Source organism: Corvus hawaiiensis, chromosome 12 (assembly GCF_020740725.1).
Source record: "Corvus hawaiiensis isolate bCorHaw1 chromosome 12, bCorHaw1.pri.cur, whole genome shotgun sequence".
Classification (NCBI taxonomy): Eukaryota; Metazoa; Chordata; class Aves; order Passeriformes; family Corvidae; genus Corvus; species Corvus hawaiiensis.
In genome coordinates, this window is record NC_063224.1 from 10,140,544 (window position 1) to 10,161,829 (window position 21,286).

The 21,286-nt window shown below is 40.2% G+C and overlaps 1 long non-coding RNA gene across 1 annotated transcript in view; it reads left to right on the plus strand.

Moving 5' to 3' along the window:
* LOC125331995 overlaps positions 1–21,286 on the plus strand; it is a 379,455-nt gene that overhangs the window by 29,707 nt on the left and 328,462 nt on the right. The window contains exon 2 of the long non-coding RNA XR_007206321.1: positions 2,292–2,434. This is a non-coding gene — a long non-coding RNA (uncharacterized LOC125331995). The remainder of the gene's footprint in view (positions 1–2,291; positions 2,435–21,286) is intronic.

A 21,286-nucleotide genomic window follows, 5' to 3' on the forward strand; every position in this document is an offset into this window, starting at 1 on the left:
CAACCATTTCCTTGTGAGACAGGATTCTCAGTTGTAGCTTGCAGTGCAGCTGTTCTTTCTTCAAACTTGCACCTACCCTGGTTTGGAGGCAATGGTACCAGCACCATAATTTTTGTTGTCCTCTGCTGTAGCAGTATCCAACATGCTCCTCAGCAACACAGGGTATCAAAAGGAGAATGCCAATGGATGAATCTAGGGTGCTACTGCAAAGCAACAAGAAGACAATTCCACTTTTACATAGGTTCTGTGGACCTGTTTTGCAGGCTAAGTTTGGTCTGATGTTTTTATTTGGTTAGGTTTTTGTTATGTAAACTTGCAAATGCGTCTACGTCATTGTTGGGGCCAGGGTAATGATATCAGATGCCTTTATTCTAGGTGATAACACCAGAGTGACCTTATAGAGACTGTTTCTCCAAAGAAAAACAGTGTTAACTGTTGACTGTACACTATCATTTGAAATACAGTGCTGTTTAAACACATGGGATTTGTCATCCTATGTCACTGAAAAAACAAGCAAGCATGGTAGAGTTGCTGGTCAGTGGATAAAAGTGGTTTTTCTTTCAACATTTCCTCAACTGAAAAAAACCCACCCCAAACCCCACATTTAAGCTTCATGTGTAAACCACTAGAAATAAGAGAGCCAGGAATGTGATCACCTTTATGAGAATTTAGGAGACAAAATAACAATTGCAGCTGAAGGTGGCTCAGGCTGTTGCTGAGCTGCTGTCTGAGACTGCTGCTCAGAGTTTGTAATTCAAGGCATCTCCTACAGCTGTTCAGAGTTCTGGGGGGAGATGCTTACTTGGGGGCCATTGCATGGGCTCTGGGGATGACCCCAGCTCTCCACTGGATGTCAGTGTTCCCCAGGAATGCAGCTGCCAGAGCACTTATCTGGCAGTAAAAAAAAAGGGGGGGGATGTGTAGAAAGACTAAAGAAAATTAAAGAACAAAGCAACCTTGACTCTTTAGAAAAGTCGTTTATGAAAAAGTTTTGTGACTGTTCAGCCTGAATTATAAGGCAAACCTTGACAGAAAGATCGTGTTTACAATAAAACACATCTTACACAACTTCCGGGCTCACATGCCAGAAAGAGTTGGATTTAGTTTCAGAAAAAACAAACGAACATTCTTCACTCATCTCCCTACAGTTTTGATATTTTGATATGCTGCAAAGTGAGTGATTCTGTTTTTGTCTCTGACAGTTTTTCTTGTTTCAATAGCCACAAAAAAATATTTTTTCGAATCAGTCAAAGCATGAGCATGTCACTAAATGATTGATTGCTTGCTGGGTTTCAGCCTTTGATAATTAAGCTTAACACAATGTCTCCTCTTCACTAGAGAATGGTATTGTGCCAAATTCAAAAGACACATGAAAAATTGAAATCAGAAAATAAAAACCTTGTAAAAACCAACTGCTCCCATCTGTTGTGCAGTTCAGAAGGGAACGTAACAGTGGAAGAGATACAGAGCATATAAAACAGTAGGAGGAAGAATGGTGAGCTTTGAGGCTCCACCTTCCACACTCACAGAATTGCCTTCATGCAAGTATCTTGTTTCTTGGAGATCTGTGGGGTTTTTTTTGTTTGTGGTTTGGGTTTTTTTTTTTTTATTTTTAATTCATTAAAATGGATTCACAAAGGGAATTTTGACAAGGATTTTGCTGGACAACTGGGGTTTTGTAGCATGTGTCCAGCTGTATCCTTATAGCCTCTCATTGATGGTGTGTTGAGTGTGTAGTCACTCATCTGCATCTGACTTGGAACAAATTGCTTCTGACAAAAGGGCAGGTTTCTGAACAGAAGTCCAGAAGACATTTCTGGCTGTGATGTGGGGTACATTTGAGGGCCCTCTCACCAATTCAGAAAAAAATGAACTCAAATCCTAGAACGCTCTTTCATATTGAGTTTGCTCAGCAATATTAACAAGCCTTGTGTTTGTTAACAAACCTGGCTTTACCCAATCTGTTACAAGGTTAGCTCCTTCAGTCAGGCACAAGGTTTAGGCTGGAGTATTAAAACTAAAGAAAATGCAAATGTGTGAGAGCCCTGGCTGACCTAAGAATTAGAAGGGAGTGTCATGATGAATGTTCTGGCGCTTTGAGATCTCTTAGCTCCTAAGTCTCAAGGGCATAGCAGTACTCCAGGATCAGGGTTTGGCTTTACTAAAACTTGAAGACAGGAGTCCCCCGTGCAGGTCATGGCAAACATTACTCTGGCAAATACTTTTGGCCTGATATTTAGCTCAATTTATTCAATCAACCCAAGCTAAGAATGTCCTCTTTTGCGTTACAGAGCCACTTGTGAAGGAATGAGCCTCTCCCCTGGGGACAGCAGTGACCAGCAGTGACAAACCCAGCCACGAACTGACCTTGCTATATGTCTCCCATGGGAGAGGTGATGGGTGTGCAGAGACAGGCACTGAGCATCTCTGAAAGGTGAGTAAAGCTTGGGATTGACTGCCCCACATGTCTGTGATGTTCCAGAGATGTTTGTCTCCACCTGGAGTAGTTTTTTACTGTGGCAGTTATGCACAGCAGAATGTTGAAGCAAAGCTCTGCTGGAGAAATGTGATGGGTAGGGATTGCATACCTTCCTCTGGAAGTGGCCTGTGCTTGATGTAAAGCAGTGAGCCCAGGTCATTAATTCTCTTTATATTTTGGGACAGAATATATGTGTCTGATGTGCAAACTGTTTAGGGACATGAGAGAGCAAACCATCTTTATCCAAAAGGCACCTTCATGTCTCTCTGAGACTGGTAGCCAGATCTGATTCGAGAAAGGGATTCTGGACAAAATTGGAAAAACCTGGGCAAAAATTTCTTTTGGACAAAATAGGAATTTGCCAATAGGAAGTGAATAAACCAGACTGAGAAGCATTTTCCTCTTGCAGCTGGTTGAAGGATTGACACTTTTAGAAGCTCTGCAACCTCTTGAGCTCCTGCAAAGCTGTGCCAGAGGGGTTGACTGAAACACTTTTTTAAAATTGGGTTACTTTATACTGTTCCTCAAGGTTGTTACTGTTGTTCAAGTTAAGCTTCTTGTCAAGCTTCTTGTCTTCTGTAAACTGTTATGAACTGTCATATAAAAAGCCAAATGGAAATGTCTGTTTTGCATTTTTATCCTCCCTTTTGTTCATTGCTTTGTTTTGCAGCCTAAACTGTCATAATATAGTGGGCCAAGAGTTACAGTATTTAATGTCTCACAAGTGTAGGCAAGGAAAACTGCAAGTAAATGAGTTACTGTGTTAAGTTGATTTTTGACTAATGAATACAAGCAACTTGTATATGTGTGACTGATGGTGAATTTCAGCTGAGGCCATAGTGCTAAAAGTAGGCAAGACACAGTGGAGTTGGAGTCTATGGAGTCAGACATGGTTTTGAGTTGCAGCAGGAAAGACTGAACTTTGTGACATTTAGATATGATACAAAATTATTTGATTTGCTCTCTCTAATCTTCTAGTTTAAGTTTTCATATGCAGGTAGAAGAAAATGGCAAACAACGTAAGTGTAAGAAGTGAGATGCTTGCCTGTAGCTTTAGAATTTGTCTGACTGATGCTAAAGGTGTCTTCTGATGATTACTGAAATATTTTCTGAATAGATACAGCTGGGGAACAGTCTGATAGGAAGCTGAAAACTGGTCTGTCCTGTAGTGCTTGTAGTCAAACATGCTGAGAATCTCTCCCCTCTTCCCTGACTTTTTTGAGATGTCAAATACCTGTAAAGCTCTGAGAGCACCAGACCTGAAGGGATATAAACCTGGTGAACTCTGCTGTATTCACTGAATTCCAATAATAAGTTACGGGAGCAGACAGTTGTGGCCTGATTGACTGCAGGGCTGGATGCTGCACTCCTCCTGCTGAGAAGCCAGGCCGCAGAAATCCCATCTAACTGACATCAATGGGAAATCAGCATCTGGGCTGCTAATTTTGTGTGTGATTCTCTGTGAAATGTAATCTTTACCATTCGTTCCTACAATGTGTTTTCTTTCCCTGTGATCACCACACAGTGTTTATTTGATCATGCTGAGAACCCACATCTTATCTGGTCTTCTAACTTCTTCCTTTTGAAAGAGATAACGAAGGAAGGGGGATCAGAGCAGCAAGGGAGAGTGGGGTGTTGTGAATAAATACCCTATTTGTACCTCCACAGTTAGGCACAGTTGAATATTAAAGCTCCTGTTATTTTCAGCAGCCATTACAAGGTGAGATGTTAAATTCTGTATCATTTTTACCAGAGCTGTAGTTTGACTTTTTTTTTTTTTCTTTTAAGAAAGATACAGACATTGCTTCACACTGGGAGGTTTATGAAGTTCAGATAGTGCATGTGGGAATTAGAAACAAATAGGCTTAATTTTCTAAAGTCTTACAGGACTGTTAATGGTTAAGCATTGCTAAGGGACTGTACTTTCTTCCTTTACCAGTTCTCTCCCCTTCATCTAGAAGAACAACATTTTAACTTCATACAGTCACTAGGAAAAAAAGTTACTTTGTAAGTGACCCTTGAATATTTTGGTTCTTGTGGCTGACCCTGGGTTAAAGGATACCAAGATAGCTCAAGCCTGCTTTTTGTCAGTGTTTCCACTCTACAGGAACTCCTGGAGATGCCTTGGTGGGAATCCAGTGATAAAACTGGAGCTCATTTCTCACTTACAGAAAGGAAAACAAAACTGAGGAAAGAATGCTTCCTGCTACTCTTTGGTCAGTCGATAAGCTTAATTGGCCAGGCTTGCCTGCTGTACATTGATTGTACCTACTAATAAAAGAGCTATTGATTGGCACTTTATTTAGCACTGGCTTGCCTGGACTATAGTTCCTGCTAATGTTATTATTACATCAACCTTTTCCTGTTCCCCAGTTCTTTAGTGCAATAAATTATGTCAAATGCCTCTAGTGTTTTCAATATTCTTGGACAGTTTTCTTTGGGTTTTTGACCTCCTCAGCACACAGTGTGTCATCTCCAGTACGTGTGAAAATGTCTAATGGGATGCGGGAGGAATGTAGATGCTAACGTGTTATGGAAAAGTACTGGAGTTGTTCTGCATATGTTTTGTTTTAATTGGCCCTTGGAAATCAAAGAAATTGATATTCCTTGACATCTATTTAATGTGACTGTGATTAGTGAGCAGTGGTGGCAGGTTAATGGAGACAAATATCTCTATGTGGAAACTTGCATTGTCTTTGTAACCTTGCTACTACCAGTAGTATCTCACTTGTTACAGCCCGGAGCGCTGGTCCTGTGCCTGTCACTGGAGCAGATCTGGGACCTCTTTAGTGAGAAGTGCTGCTCTTAATCTCAAGACAGAGGGGTTTGGGGCTCAAGCAGTTAAATTGCTGTTTCAGACCTGCTTTTGGTCAGCCCCCAGTCTGCCACCATAAGTCCCATTATTGTGGATGAAAGGTATAATTTTCTGAATTCCATTACAAACTGATCATGGCTAGAGCCTAGCACAAAGTCCTGCTTCAGCTGAGGTACTACCTGTGCTACTGTAATATGTCTCCTTAATGTGCTTTGTAAAGAAAAGATGATGCTTGCTGCAGTTGTTCCAGGTCTCTTTAGCCCTGCTGGGCTGTCCCAAAATACCACAGGAGGGGTAGGGGCTGGTGCTGTGCAGCACAGTGGGGGTCAGGCTGTTACTGGAAGCTTGAAGCATTTGTGAAAAGTCTGCTGTGCCTGTGCACACTGTGACTTGAAGTGCTTTATAAATCTGACAGCCTGGCTCCCTTTCACAGGGAGAGGGGAGGTTCTCTAGGGTTGCCCCCTGTCAAACTGCAACTGCCTTCTCCAAACCCTGCAACAGCTCAAGCCAGTGTTCAAATAAGGACTATAAAATATGAATGTGCACCATGGCCAGCTATTTTAACAGGGCTGTACCTATTGCAGATAATGTGACAAGCCTGTGCCCTGCACTTGTATAATAAATGCTGGCACTGGGATGCACGTAGGAAATGCTCTGAGGAATATCTGTAAGAATCCTGAACAACTGTGGAACAGGATCCATAACAGAAGATGTTAGTGAAGTGGGGTTGTATTGGGAAATGCAACAATGTTAACCTGAAAATCAAGACCACAGAATGTAAATGTAGGTTAGAAATTGGTGTCTTCTGCTGTTAGTGTTCCTTCCTGATGTTCCTCTGCTCTGAGCTTGGCTCCTGGAGGAAAGGTTCCATTCTTTAGCTGGGGCAAGTTAAAAACCAGCAAGCTAATTCCATATTTATTTTTCAAGAAGCAAAATGCAGCTTTACAACTTGCATTTGGATATACCAGGGTGTGTTTGACAGGGCTTCATACCTCACAGTGCTCCCAAGGCAAGTATTAATTGCTCCATAAAACACACTGTGTCATGTCTTGTGGCTCAACGTGTTACAGGTCTGTGCAAACTTGTTTTATAGCCCTAACAGCCCACTACTGCTTCTGAGAAATGTTTTCCTTTTAATGGGGGAAAGAAAAACAGCATTTAAAAATGTTATAACGGTGACAAGGGAGAAAGAATGCTGTAGAATTTCCATGGGCCAGAAAAGCTGTTGCAGATTACACCACCTGTTATAAATGGGTGCACATATATTATTTTGTATTAAGGAGTCCTCTGTCTAGAGAACAAATCCATCTCCCCTAATTTGACACCCTACCTGAAATCTGGGCCAAGTGTTGCCTTAATTTGTCTTAAGGCAGAAACAGAAGAGTGTATGTGCAACTGCAGCCACATCCCCTGGCTCAGCAGTGCGCCAGTAAAGTTTGTGCTTGGTGCTCCAGAACATGCCATGGGCTTCATAACCCCATTGCATGTGAGAGCCAGTTGCTGTGGATCTGACTCCTATTTACCTAGGATGTTTCCACAGCAATCATGTCAACTGAAAACAACAGAGTGGACCTCTTGGCTATTCAGAATTGTAACTGTCCTTTCCAAGTCTTCTCGTTCCCACTCCCACATCTCTAGGAATAACAATAAACAAGCTAGCCCCAAAGATTCACACATGGTGTAGCTTCACTGGGGTCAAAAAGGATTATTTCCAACATCTAATCACAAGCATGTGGCTGAGCCTGATCAGAGTAAGCTCAGTTCCTTGGCCCATTCCTTCCTGGTTGTCTTTCCAATCTTAATTCTAGGCAAGCCCCAATATAGGGGATTGGAGACTTGCTGTTCCTCTTTAAAAAGTATTTTTAGCCCATTCCCCTCTGTGCAATAAGTAGTTAATACTGGATTTAGTACCTGCTGTGCTATGAAGTATTACCTTTGTGATATGGGAGCATTTTATAGCCACTTTTCACTCTGTACCACTGGCAGAATGATTTCATGATGTGTATAGATGTTGAAGATTCAGACCTCAGATTTGTTGCTGTGTTGCCAAATATCTAGCATAGGCATCCAGTTAAACTGCAATTTAGTTTTTCATGGGTTTTGCTTTGCTAGATCTGGATGATTTTTCTGCTTTTAGCTCAAAAGTGAGGAAAGATCCGAAGATATTCAAGTGACAAATCTCTGGCAATGAGATCTGACTGAAGTTTATTTATTAAAGACTGTAACAATACAATTTTCTCTACCAAAGCTAAGATGAGGGTCTTGCTGACGTTTGGGCTAGAATATTTGTGTTGCTGCCTATGCTATTATGATACACACAACTTGTCTGTAAAAAATGCACAGTATTTTCAGGAACTGCTGCTGCACAGTAGTTGAACAGGAAATTGTTTTTATTTGCAAGTAATGTGATGTGAAGTGAAAGGATACTCTAATTTATAAATAGGTAAATCTTGCTTTTACAAGAGTTAATTCTATTATGCATAAATATTTTTCATTTTACAGTTGTAAGAACAGTTGAAATTAGAACCTAATTCATAAATGACCTGAGGATTTATGAAGCGTTCCCTTTGTGTTCTCCTCAGGACACACACAAGGGACATGCTTCCCCTGCCCGTGTGAATTATCCCTTGTGAAATCCATTTTTTGTGATTTATCAATCCTCTCTACCCTTGCTTGCAGGTTAATGTATCTGAGAGCTACTGTATGTAACAGTCCCTTAAATCAAGGGGAAATAAGGAGGTTTGTTAAAGTAGATTAAGAAGTTGAAGGGGGCAATTCCCCAAACCACTACTCATGTCTGTGTCCCCGCTGCTTCCAAGAGTTCCAGTTATAGAAGAACTTTGTGCGCTTGCCCTCATTCTCAGCCTGTTTCTGCTGCAGCTGAGGCCGTTCTGTGATCCAGAGCAGGGGGTAGGAGGCTGAGCAAAGGAGCCATTTTTGAAGTGACAAAAAAATGTGTCTTTTGGATGACAAAGTAGGGCCAGGAAAAGAAGTTTGAGGAGGAAGACACCTCTGCAATTTAAGACTGATAGAGTATGAAAACTGTCTCTGGCCCATCAGAAACAACAGCAACAAAAACCAAAGCAAAAAACCCCACAAACAAAATGTGCATTCAAATTGTCTGTTTCCCATGGCTTCAAAGTGAGCTCACATGAGGATCCTGGTGTGGCATGCATTATAAGAAATGTGGTACCTTGTCACTTTGATGCACGTAATGTCTAAGCTTTCCAAAAAAAAGTCGTATGATCCAGATAGTTTTGTTTAAGCTTCAGTTTCCTGGCTGAGTCTTGTCACAAAAGTCCCAGGTCATGTCCATGAAGTGAATGCATTCAGGGGAAGTGACTTGTCTGGTTAAATCTCCAGGAGGGACCACGATTTCAAGATGGCATCCTGGGCATAACATTGGAACATTAAGTATTCCTTGGGGTTTTCCTTGAATACCAACAGAGCAATTTCACTGGTAGTGCCTGGGAAGATGCTCTCAGGCTGAGAGTCTGGAATCTGATAAGAATGAAGCATCGAGAATTATCACCAACACGGCTGAGTTGGTGAGAAAAGACAGAGGAGATTTATTTTTCACAGCCGTCTAAAACAGGGCAGTTGCCAAGGCCATGAAACTCCAGTGAGAAGCCTCAGCCTCAAAGCATGGGGAGCCCTCACGGCACAAGGTCAAGGATCAGTGTCTGCCTGTGAAGGGAGGCTGGAGTTGCCTGGTGTTGCACGTAGGAATAGGAGGCTGTTGCCTGGTGGGAGCCTGGAACTGCTGGGAGACTCTGTGAAGCATAGGGGCTGCAGAGTATTTGGGAATATTTTGTTGCTACAGGACCAAAATAACTTTTAATGGGAAAATCAGTGGGAGTAGCAGGATTGAAGATGGTTAAAAATTAGGCATGAGCTAGATACGTTGTTAATATCTGTGCTTGTTATCAGTGAAAAAAATTGCATCAATTCATGTCCGACTTGAATGAGCTTGTGCAAAAGCAAAATTAGTTTTCTATACATGTCAAAGTTGTCTGTAGTCCAGTGCAGCAACTGAGGCTGCAAAATGCAAGTGGTGTTTAGATCTAGAATTAAAAGTTACTTTTGCTGACTAGATGGTACAGCCCACATAAAGATAAATATGTTCCTTCTCTTGCAAAGTGTATCAAATAATATCATGGCTGGTGGCTCAGATAACAGTTATGAAGGGGAGAACAGCATTACAGAAATAGGAGTATAGTGTAATTGTAGTGAATTGAAGTTGAATAGAATGAAGAAGTGAATTACAAAGAGTTTGTCATGAAGGAAGGTAAAGGTGAGCTTGAAATTAATTACTGCAGCTTTGGAGTTGCAGCTTATTGCAGTGGCTTTGGAGATGGGATGAGTTAGTGGGTAACAGAGAAATCCCCACTCACTGAACGTCAGGAAAGGAACTTTGCTTAGATACAACTTGTCGCAACTTCTGTTTCTTTCTTATCGTTAGCACACAGCACCTAGTTCTATCCCTTAGTCATAATTCCCAAAAAAGGGTTTTATGTGTGGAACTTTCACTGGTGACTGTACATGTGGATTATAGAACATTTTTGGCATTGGTGTGAGAATTGGGCTCTCAGATATAAATGGAGATGAGATGATGTTTGGTAGCAAAATGTTCCTACTAAATTTGTTTATTGGGGTGGGGAAAATGAAAAACTAATGTATAAGCTTATGATTATGAATGCAAACATTTATTGACTACTTTGAGCCAACTCAACACTTAAATCACTGGTAGCATCTTTTAATATTGATTAAGGTAAATACTCCACTGATAGCATTAGTCAATATCTATGTGTAAATCAACATGTGATGTTTTTACTGTATGTTTAATGTTTTTGAGTTATGTGCTTCTGGTTCTGAAACAATGAACTGGAGGCTGGAAATCATTTTGGTCCTGACAAAAGGTGCTGCCTTTCTTAAAACATTTACATTTTAGGTAATTGGCTGCAGCACCTGACAGCACCACTGTAGCCTGATTGAAGCCGTGTCCCAGCAGTGCCACTATAAACCACAGCACAGAGAGTTCATAACCAGGGCAAATTTGGAGGGGGGAGGGGAAGGCACCAAGTTTTTAAAGCTGCAATGTGATACATAAAGTCTTGGTAACTTGATCATTTTGAAAACATCTCTTTAAATAAATCACGTCACATTTAGGAAAATGTTTAACTGTAGGAATTGTTTGCTAGAAGTCCAGAGCTAGTCATTCAGGGTAGCTTGATCTGTGCCAAATTAATGAATATCAGCCCATGTTCATGAATATTTAATGGATGGGAACTAATATAATTCACATGGCTTTGCTGCTTTCAACTCTCTGTACCAGTTTCCTCATTCTTGCCGAAAGCATCAGTGCCTCCACAGGGGAAATATCATGTGTGTCATGTCTCATGATGCTATTGCATACACTAATTACTTAAATATCACGCTTACCACTCAGTATTACACAAGTTTAGGATTATCCTAAGAAATGGTTTTCAGTAGGTGTTCACTGAAAGCAGGAGATGGGTTTAGGCTGAGTTTGGGCTGTGTTTTGGCCCCTGCTAGAAAATGGCTGAAGATTAGTGTTACTTACAGTTGCACCTCAGTAGTATCACTGTGGAAGAATATGCTGGTACCAAAAGAGTTGGACCTTTTTTCCCCTGTTACTGATTGCTGAAAGAAGTTTCAACCTTCCTGTAAAAAACCACAAAATATTACCTAAAAGCCTCAAAACAGGCAAATACACCAAAACAGATAAGAAACTCAAACCCTAGGAAGTCCAGGGCAACTTGTCATTCCTCTTTTACTATTATATGTTCATTGGCATATTCACATGAACTGGCTCTCCATGGAATTGTAATTTGATGACACTAATGATTATCTAGGAATAATTTTTCCACTGGGGAGAAAAATGTAGCACAGCCAATTTGGGTGATGGCATAAGTGATTCAATGGTTTAAATACTAATAAAAATTGAAATATCTTAGTAAGTAAGGGTTAATTGAAGGGCTTTTTTTCAAGTCCACTTAGCTAAAAGTAATTAAAAAGGAGAGAAAAACCAACATGATTGAGGCTATTGATATTGTGAGGGTTAAAAAATAAAAAACTGCTGCATCAGTTTCTGTCCTTGGAGAGCCTGAGGAGCCCTCAGGCACCATATTCACAGTCATTTCAGGCAAGTAAATAAGAAAACCAGAAAAATATCTTAGGCCATTGCCTGGAGAGGGGCTTAAAAATATTAAGAAAAGACAAGAGCAAAAACAGTCCTTGTAGCTTTCCCTGAAGCAGAAATGGTGTCAGGAATAGCTTTTTAAAAATAATAATAAAAAATCCAAGATGATCTGGGCATGAATGAGCTTAGCTCTGGTGATGTTTCAGTGACATACATCAAAGCATACCTTCAACGTGTAAATTTGCCTGACACATTTTTAAAGTCTCCATGGGGCATTTGCTGCTGTTATCAGTTAGACTTGAGAACCCTAATTATATTACATTTGGAATTTGATGGTCTGTTTTATGCAGGAGGTCAGCCCAGACTGTAGTGGTCCCTGCTGGCCTTCATATTTATGCATGTAATGAGTGAAGCATCTCATCCTGTAAACACTCGAGCAGCTGGGTGTATTAGCATACAATAGATGACTTCAGGAACGTTAACCACAGGGCTCAGTAAAGTTATAGCTCTAAATATTTGGAAACTCTAACCCTGAATATCTATTACTATTTCCTTAAACTGAAATATTTGCTGCTAAAATACAAAGGTAGAATTTTTTTTTACGTATTTTATGTAAGGGATGGTTTTACGTTACTTCTTGTCATGTCTGTTTAGATGCCTGCTGTTAATACAGTGTAAATTTCTGTAGTGGAGATCTATTTGGGCTAGAGAGGAGCTTTCCTTCTGCCCCAGTGTGAGTCACCAGCTCTCCTCATGGGCTGTTATCAGGTGAATTCCTACTCTGTTGTCTCACATGAGGACATTTCACTTGTGTATCTTGAAACTGCTCCGTAAGAGAGCTGATGCTATTTTAGCTTTCTCTGTCACCTCAGGATGCTGCTAATGCCTCACAGGTGTAAGATGCACCTTCTCCTTGAGTTCTCTTATAGGTTATTAACTTCTTTGATGCATGAGTGTCAGGAAATAATGTCAAAACCCCAACCTCCTCAAAAGCCTGTTGGAGGGAGTTGAAAGAAAACTCAAAATAACAGTAAAACAGGAAAGTTGAGTAAAAGATTTTTCCTTACTCATTCAATTTAATATGCAGTCAGAACTGAGCCAATTTAATGATTTTCTTGTTTATAAGCATATAAAATTAAGAGTTACTGGCTCTCTTACTTATGAAGATTAATTTAATATCAGATGTAGACCCTAGTGTATTCTCTGTCACAGTTTTTCTTGATAGTTGTATTTCAGTCTTTTCTAAGTCCATTAATTGTGAGTAGATCAAGAGCCACTTACTTAGTATTATAATTTCAATCCAAAACTAAGCAGAGAGATTCGATATTGGTTCTCCAAGGAAAACCTAGATGGCACAGTACCAAACATGATTTACCTGGCATCACCCTTCCTCTGGCACTAACCAGAGATCAGAGCTTGTCCTTAGAAAACAATTTACTGGCAGAGTTCTATCAGACTAGAGAGCAATCTCTGTTGTGCCAGGGGTTGGTGTTTTGCAAGACAAATATATGATCTTGGTAGAGTCATATGTAACTCTGAACTGGGTGATCAGCACTTAATTTCCTGCGTCATGAAAACACTGTGATTTGAATAAAAAAACCCCCAAACAAACCCCAACACAGCTCTAGGGAATCTGGATTTTCAAACCTGACACTAATCCAAGTGTTTTAGTTTACAAGCCTGAACTGAAACATCTCTGAAAGGTCTGATAGTAGAAGTATGTGTTTAAAGGTTACTGGAAGTCAGGTACATGATTATCCATTAGGTTGGAAACTCCAAAATGGGGATAATGAAGACTGCCCACTCTTCTATGGAAACTTTCACCTGGTGCCTGAAATAGTTTAAAGATAAAAAGAGGGAAACTTCCATAAAGGAGAGTTATGAGAGAGAAGGGGACAGACTTTTTAGCAGGGCTGGTTGTGACAGGAGAAGGGACAAAAGTTTTAAACTAAAAGAGGTTTTTTTCAGATTGGATATGAGGAAGAAAATTTTTACAATGAGAATGATGAAACCACTGGCCAGCTTGTCCAGATGATGGAAACATTCCCCATCCCTGGAAACATTCAAGGCCAGGTTGGACAGGGCTCTGAGAAACCTGGTCTACTTGGAGATGTCCCTGCTCATTGCAAGGGGATTGAACTATCTGACTTTTAAAGGCCCTTTCCAACCCAAACCTTTGTATGAGCTGCAAAGTAAGGGAAAGGAACCCAAGTAGAAACTCAGACTTCATGCCCTTCCCACTGCACATGTGCTGATGCTGTTGCTGCATGGCTCTTGAGCAAATAATCATGAGTCCACAGAGCTTGTCTGTGATTGTGCCCATCTTAGTGTGTAGGAGAGAGGAGAGAATATGAGGTAGTGCTACAAGAGCAGAAGCTGCAGATACTCACAGACTTCTTGGTACCAAATTTTCATTTTGACATGCAACACTCATGGAAATTGGTTTGTGCTAGGAAATAGATGCATTTATGGGGCTTGAGTTGAGCTCCAGTGAGGAGCAGTTACAAGAGGAGCCCAAAAGCCATTGCCAGCCTTTCCTGGGAGCATCCAGGCTTTCTTGGAAGTAGCTGGAGTTAGTAATAATCCCTAAGTACTGGTTAGACACAGTGCATGGGACAAATTCTCTTCAGTACAGATGTAAACTTACACCGGGGAGGGAGGTGGGGACTTAGGGATGTGAGATGGAGGTTTTGAAGTGCTGAAGAGGGCTAAAAAACCTAAGGTCAGAAGGCAACTTTTACCAGGGAAAGTGGCTCATAACTGCTCTATCTCTGAGCTTTGGCTTGATGCCACAATCTAAGCCTAAATAATTTGTGATGGGATGACAAAAGCTTCTTTGGCTTTCATGTTACATTGCACCTTTTGAATTTTTTAAGGATTGAGTCCTAGCTGCTTTATATGTGGATGGTTTTACATTTAATGAGGTGTTGCTAATTTTCAGTTTAGTCTATTTATTCTTTCTTATGAAGAGTAGAAGCAGCTGCTAATTCCCCTTGAGACTGCTCATGTAGAGTACCTGCACCCACCTGCATGTCCTCATAAATTGTTTCCTGAACTAAAATGAGCTCTCAGTATTCATTTACTTGCTTTTGGCAGATTTAAGTGGGAATATAAATCTGCATCCGCTTTTTGATTCACAAATGCATTTTATTCCATAAAGAATTAATGTGGCCACATATGAAAACTGCACCTCTGTTTCTGCTAAGTTATAGCCTTTCCTTTCTGTCAGATTCCTTCTCTCCCCTGCCCCTATTTCCCTGCTCCCGTATTGCTAAATAACTGTAGTTTTAGTATTGCCAGAACAGAATATTCACTAGCAATTCTCAATGCTGACATCCTAAAGCCCTAGAGTCATATTTCAGGCCTGGATGGCACTTAAAGGCCCATAATCTTTTGTTGAATGGGTTTTGCAATACGCAAGCTGAGGCAAATTATTCAGTTTAAGGACCTGAGCTGCTCCGGGAATTCAGGGCTCAAATGTGGCACATGCTGTTGTTTTTAATTATTTATTTATTTAGAAAATGTTTGAGCAGGAAAACCTGCAGGGATGGAACATTTCACATATCGTTAGTTCCTGGCACTGGGGCCTTGGAAAAGAAAGTGCAGCCATTACACCATCCTTGGCATTCGAGTTCAGGCACTGAGGGTGGAACCCAGGAAAAGTCCATGGAGAATGGGAGTGTTGGGGGCAGAGGAAGACTTTTGAGGGGGCTTAGTCTCTTTCCAGTTAAGGGGAATGGGATTTAGTAACAAAAGACAAAATCTACAGATTGTGCTTATAATGATGGTTTGGTTTGTTTGATTGAAAGAGTTATGAGTTTGTGGCCTGACGAATCCTGGCAGTTTTTCCTGTATAATTTAGGAAGGGCTCTTTCAGGGCCTCTGTTAAAAAAGCAGTACCAGGATGAATTCAGAAGCCCTTTCTGCACCAAAAAGGGGTCATAATGAAGGCTTGAACTTCTGTCTTCCCTGGAAAAATCTTCAAGGGTTTGGCAACTATAGAGCTAATAATTTTATGCTATTGCTAATAAAAGATTCCCACTGGTGCTCCAGTAATTTTAAACTTAGATTACCCTTGTGAGCTGTGTCTGGGATGTAACACAGTACATGAATACATTTGGTAGCTTTATTGCCTCATAGATAAGACGTAAAATAACTCTTTGACTATGGCGGGGCAGAAGACTTTAAACCTCAGGTTAGAGGAAAAAAAGGGGATATATGTTTTGTATAACTAAAACTATAAATATGTTGAAATAGAAATAGTCTTTATTTTCTCAGTTCATAGAACTTAGTTTGTTTCTGCATGTATTTTTCTGCTGGTGGACCCAGTAATTATTTTATGACTTTATCTTCCCTTCCCTGTGAAGCTCATGGAGCATTACCCCAGGGCTAATCTGTTGATTACTCCAGTGTTCTGCCCTTATTGCAACATGAGTAGTAGTTGTGTAGTCGTGCTGTGCATCAAGCTGTTTTGCAGCAGCCCAGAATCTTGTGCAAATTTCAAATCCCTTTGGTGTGAAAACTTTGTAGCTCAGTAATGCTATTCATTCACATTACATCCATATATTTCATATATGCAGTTGTTTCTTCTGTTCCAGCATTTACCTAAAATTATGGGAGAAATCCTCCTTTGTAGCTTCATTACCCCTCTTTGTAGTGTCACACTGGTTCAGTAGTATCGCTCCTGGTGGTGGTGTCTGTGTGCTCCGGCTTCCATCAGGCTACTCAGGGACTGAGGGGCTGGCACGTGCTGCTGCTGCGTTCTGGCAATGCCAGTGCAGTTTAATTTCAGCAACCTGAAGGACCAGTGGTGCCAACAGTTTAAAGGCATAGCTCTCAGTGAACATGAAGTATTTAAACTCGGGTGGTTTTCTACCCCCTGGTAAGAAAGAGTTGGCAGCTTTCACCTTGAAGCTCTGATCATCTCTTTTTTTTTTTTTTTTTTTTTTTTCCCTTCTTTCTTTCCACCAAAGTTTGTGCAGGCTAAGCGAGCAGTGCCTGAGGTGCCTTCCTTGTGGAGCTGCTCAGTTGCTTCTTACCAAATGATAGGGCTTCTGTAAAGGGACACTTTATCACTTCTTAGTTGGTATTTTTTTGTGTAGTAAATCTCTATAAATAGCTTTTTGATTGTCTGGAGCAGTTTAGATGGGATAACTGTAATTAAGACACTGCTGTCAGAAAACGACTTTAAGTTGACTTTGCTTATTTCTTTTAAACGTCTCTGTCTTTTTGCACTTCTTTTGGTTGCAGTTCTTATTGAAATTCAATATTTAACAAAGGAGCTAATCAACTCCTAGTAAGTATCAACTGAGCTTGTGTTTTGCATGCAGGTCCTACGTGGGTTTGAGCACGCAACCCTGCTGAGGCCTCAGCCAAAACCCACAACCCTCAAAACCACTGGGCTCGTGATTCAGGCCACCTCAGTATGTCAGAGATTTTCCAACCTCCCCTCCATAAAGCATTGGTTGGAAGAACACATCCCTGTTCTAAACTGTTCTGTATGAGCACACTCAGGGTGTTGAGCAGCCCCGAGCCTGCTGTGCCCACCAGGACTGCTCTCCTGTTGTGGGCACCAGCTCACTGCCCAGCACACTCTGGGCAGAGGGTAACAGCCAACAGGCAAGCCAGGAACGAGGTGGGCACAAGCCAAAATATTAAAATAATCATACCATCCCTTCACTTGAGACCATTGAGCTGCCAGGGACTTGAAAAAGTGCTTGAGTCCTGGCCCCCTGCTTAATTTGTCTCCATACACTGGCAGCAGTCTGATTGTGACAGGCATGTTCTCAGGTTGTAAGACTGAGGATCCTGGCTATATGGGACCATGAATTTTATTGAGTTGGCTGTCTTAAAGCATATCTTTTTGCCAAGTGCTTCACTGTAGTCAGATGGAATTAGCTGTTGATGTGTCATACATTAGAGAATCTTACTGAGCTCCTCTGTATCTGGAATAGGCAGTGCTGGTGATACCAGTCAAGACACACAAATGTGGGTTGTATTTACATTAAAAGTTGTGTGTGTATTATTGGATATATTATTTTTGGCATTTCAGCATGGAGCATTGCCTCCAGAAACATTTTGTAAGTTTTATATGCTTTTGCACTGTTAAACTGTATTATGTTTCCTGTATTTGCATTGGCCTAAATCAATTGAATTTAGCTAAAACCCTGGATTTTGTTCAGCTTGCTGGTGGAAATTTATTTTTATTGTATATCCAGATACAGGAAAAGTCTTGAAAAACAGGGTGTGGAAAATCAGCTGCTTGTTTGCTTAGTGTATCCCAGGAAGAACACAGTGTTACAGGACTTTGTAACAGCTTAGTCGCAAAGCCATAAAAGTGCTGCAGACAAGAGTCACAAGTGTTGTAAGGAAGACTTTCTGCTCAAGTTGGGCTTGAAGTTTCTGTGAGCATCCAAAATGTTTGCTGCTTTGCATGACAAGTCCCAAAGTAGGGTGAATTCAGGGGGTCATGGCTGTAAAGGCACATTGGTGTGTTCTGGTGGGATCTGGGCATCTGTGACTGCAAATGAGCACAGAAAGGTGTGAGGACTTGTTGCCTGCTGTGGGTGTTTCGGGGTCCGATGGATGGACTTGCTGTCTGTTTCAGAGAAACATTCAGCCTTTACTGAAATTGACTGGGAGACTCCTGGGTTTGGGTTGGATCTGGGGTCAAGACCCTCAAAGTGTTTGAGAGAATGGGTCTCAGTGCCAGTTTTGATAAAGGAAATGCTATTTGGGGAAAAAGAAAATAAGTGGAGAGAGATGTGGATACCTAGTGATGTTAGAAATAATCTTAAGTGACTTCTAAGCAAATTGTGATTATTTTGCTTTATTTCTTAAAGTAATTTATTTTCTTGAAGAGGTAAAGTGTCTTCCTTCATACTTTAAGAACCTTTGTCTTCAATGTGATGGTCTATTTGTGAAGAGTTACTTCATCCAGTTGTGCATTACTCATTAGATGAACTAAATATAACATTTTCAAGCTTCTTGTTTTCCAAGCAGTTGTGTCCAGGAGGGAATTCTCTTGCATGTGGCTGAGATGTGTGTTTATTGTAACTTTATTTTCACTGGCAGTGAAGTTCTGAGCAGTCATTTCCTTCAGGTTTGATGCATCCTAGTTGCTTATATGAACTGTTTCCCAAGGCACAAGGCAGATTGATTAGTTGGAGGAAGATCTGACTGCAGAGCAAGAAGTAATTTTCTTATCTTAGAAAGATGTCATTACTGTTCATTCCTAAAATATGTCAGCAGTATCGAAGGTACCTTTAGGAATGTTTGGAGATGGTCAGGGCTGTTCTCAGAGGTCTGATGTGTCCAAACTGAAAATGTCTGTAAAACAGCAGTGCGCTGATTTGGGGATTATGAAAGTAATAGACCACAGGTAAGGTCTGTGCAGCCAGTTCCAAAGTTATTTTTGTTTAGTTTGAGAGTAACTATATATAAGATGTTTGACTGTCTTTACTTTTAGCAAACTAAAAATATTATTAAAAATAGCTTTATGCCCAACTCCTGGGTTGATGCAGAATCTCCCTTTTGCTGGAAAAAAGGACCTGTTCAAATTCATTGTTTAGTCCCTTGCATGTTCTTGGTTTTTGTGTTCTGATCACACAGTGTGTCTGTTAGGTAATTCGCAGTGTGATAATTGACCAATGCTGATTTATAGTATTTTTATAAGCAGTTTAATTCCACATAAGTATTTCATATCAGAGTTCAACAGTTTGTCCCTACATTGAAGTTGTCTCCTCCATTGTTAGAATCAAGTAGGTAATATTTTGGGGGAAATAATGGAAAAAGGAAAATGCACGTTACCATGAGACAAAGCGCAGGCAGACTGTAATGTCTTGGCAAGTCAGAGATGTAAAGTGCTATTGAATCTGAACCTATGTTTTGTGAATCTTTTTCACATTGTGATATGGAGATCGTACACTTTGAGTTGAGTGTTCTCTTTGGTAGAAGAATAATTATATAAAAGGTTGATTCCCTTTATTACCTGTAAAATGGAAAAAATAAAATGGGATTCAGACTGCATTCTGCAGTATAGATTTCATCTGCTAAGGAGGAGAGTGGCCTTTGGTTTTGTTTTGGATTCCTGGGGTGTTTTTTGGATAGGTGACTCACACCTATTTATGTGTAAGTTTTACTCTAGAGATCCCAGAGAAATACTTTAGCACACATAGGAGCTTTATTATTAGTTTGCTTATCCAAGAGATGAGATGACAAATTATCACCAAAAATACACCTGGTCAGTAGTGGAGATGTAATTTCCTACAACCCAGATGCTCCTGATAGGGGAAAAACTGTTTGAAGTAGGGAAGACAAGCCGCCACCTTGCTCATCTAAAACAAGAGATAAATGAAGAGCTTTAATAAAAGGAAGCTGTTACATACATGACGTGTTCTTGTGCGTTTTGTTGTTCCATAATAATCTTTAAGATGGATATTAAAGATAAATTTGTGTTATTAAAGTAATGGCTTCAGGTTTGCCTTCAGCTGGAGATGGGTTTATTAACCAGTACCCCTCGTGTGCATGCTCACACAGGAGGTTACCAGGACTAGTGAGAAGGATGATGCAGAGAGTGTTTGCCATCACAGTTTTGAAGGCAGACACATGAAGTACTTGTTCATCAAAATTAGCTTCAGCCATTTAGTGAGAACCACCCTAACACAGAAATATAACCTTTTAGACCCATCTCCAGGCATTGGAGTGTTTTAACAAATGCATGGCTGGGAGTTCTAGTGAGATAACAGCAGCAAAGAATATTGAACATAAGAGAACATGGAATAGCTAAGTTTTTAGGGTTTTGTTTTTGTTTTTTTTTTTTTCCCCCAATATTATTTATTCCAGTTTCAGGTTTTGGTCTTCCCATTATGTGTCATCATGAGAACGAGCACATTGAAGTAGTTTCTGCCTAAATTTTTCACTTTGTAATATAAGTATAGTGGGCATAAATTAACAGGGTCACCTGGAATGTGAAGAAGTCTTTATTTACAGAAGGTGTTAACCTGCAATTATTCAGTTCATCATAAATAAGTTTTATTTTGTAGTTTGTCTTGTTAATCTCATTTTTTATGTCAGAGTCTCTGTCTCATCTGGAATATTCGGCATTATTAAAGTTGAAAATAATAATTTGAATTACCTTATATATTGGAATTGGACTTAAAATGCATGTCTGTGTGCTGTGTATGAGAAGAAGAGAATGAGACATCAAAAAAGCATGCAAATTACTTTAGGAGCTACATCTCCTTTCAATGAATAATAATTTAAGTACAAGACCTTTTTAGGGGCTTTAGAAATGAGGCCACTGAATCTGTTTTGATCTGGATTCTTTACAGTCGACAAAAGGGTTAACTGCCTGGAAGAAGGTGGGCATTGCTAAGCACATTTTGTCTATGAGATAAAGATCATATGAAAATTTACATGTTAATGGAACATTTAAGGGAAAAAATTGCTCTTTGTCAATTGATTGTATAAATATTTTATCTAGTGTAATATTAGAGGAAGGCAAGCGTGAAGGCATTCAGTTTGAATAGTTTTTGAGAGGAAAATTAGGACATTATTGTTGAAGAAATAATATAAAATAGGGAGTTACAAGCACTTGATCTAAACTGTAAAAACCTTTCATGCACTCTGGCAGAAAGAGCAGATTAAATCCATAATGAAATGGGTAACTTTAGGCCTGCATAAATTTCCAAGCATTCTCAGTTTCCCAGGAATCTCTCTCTGCTAGATTAATGGCTAGCAGCCTGCCACATAATGAAGTGGTTTGCCTTGGCAATGTGCTCATGAATTTATTATGGTGTCCACAAGTGTGCTATATGGCCTAGACATC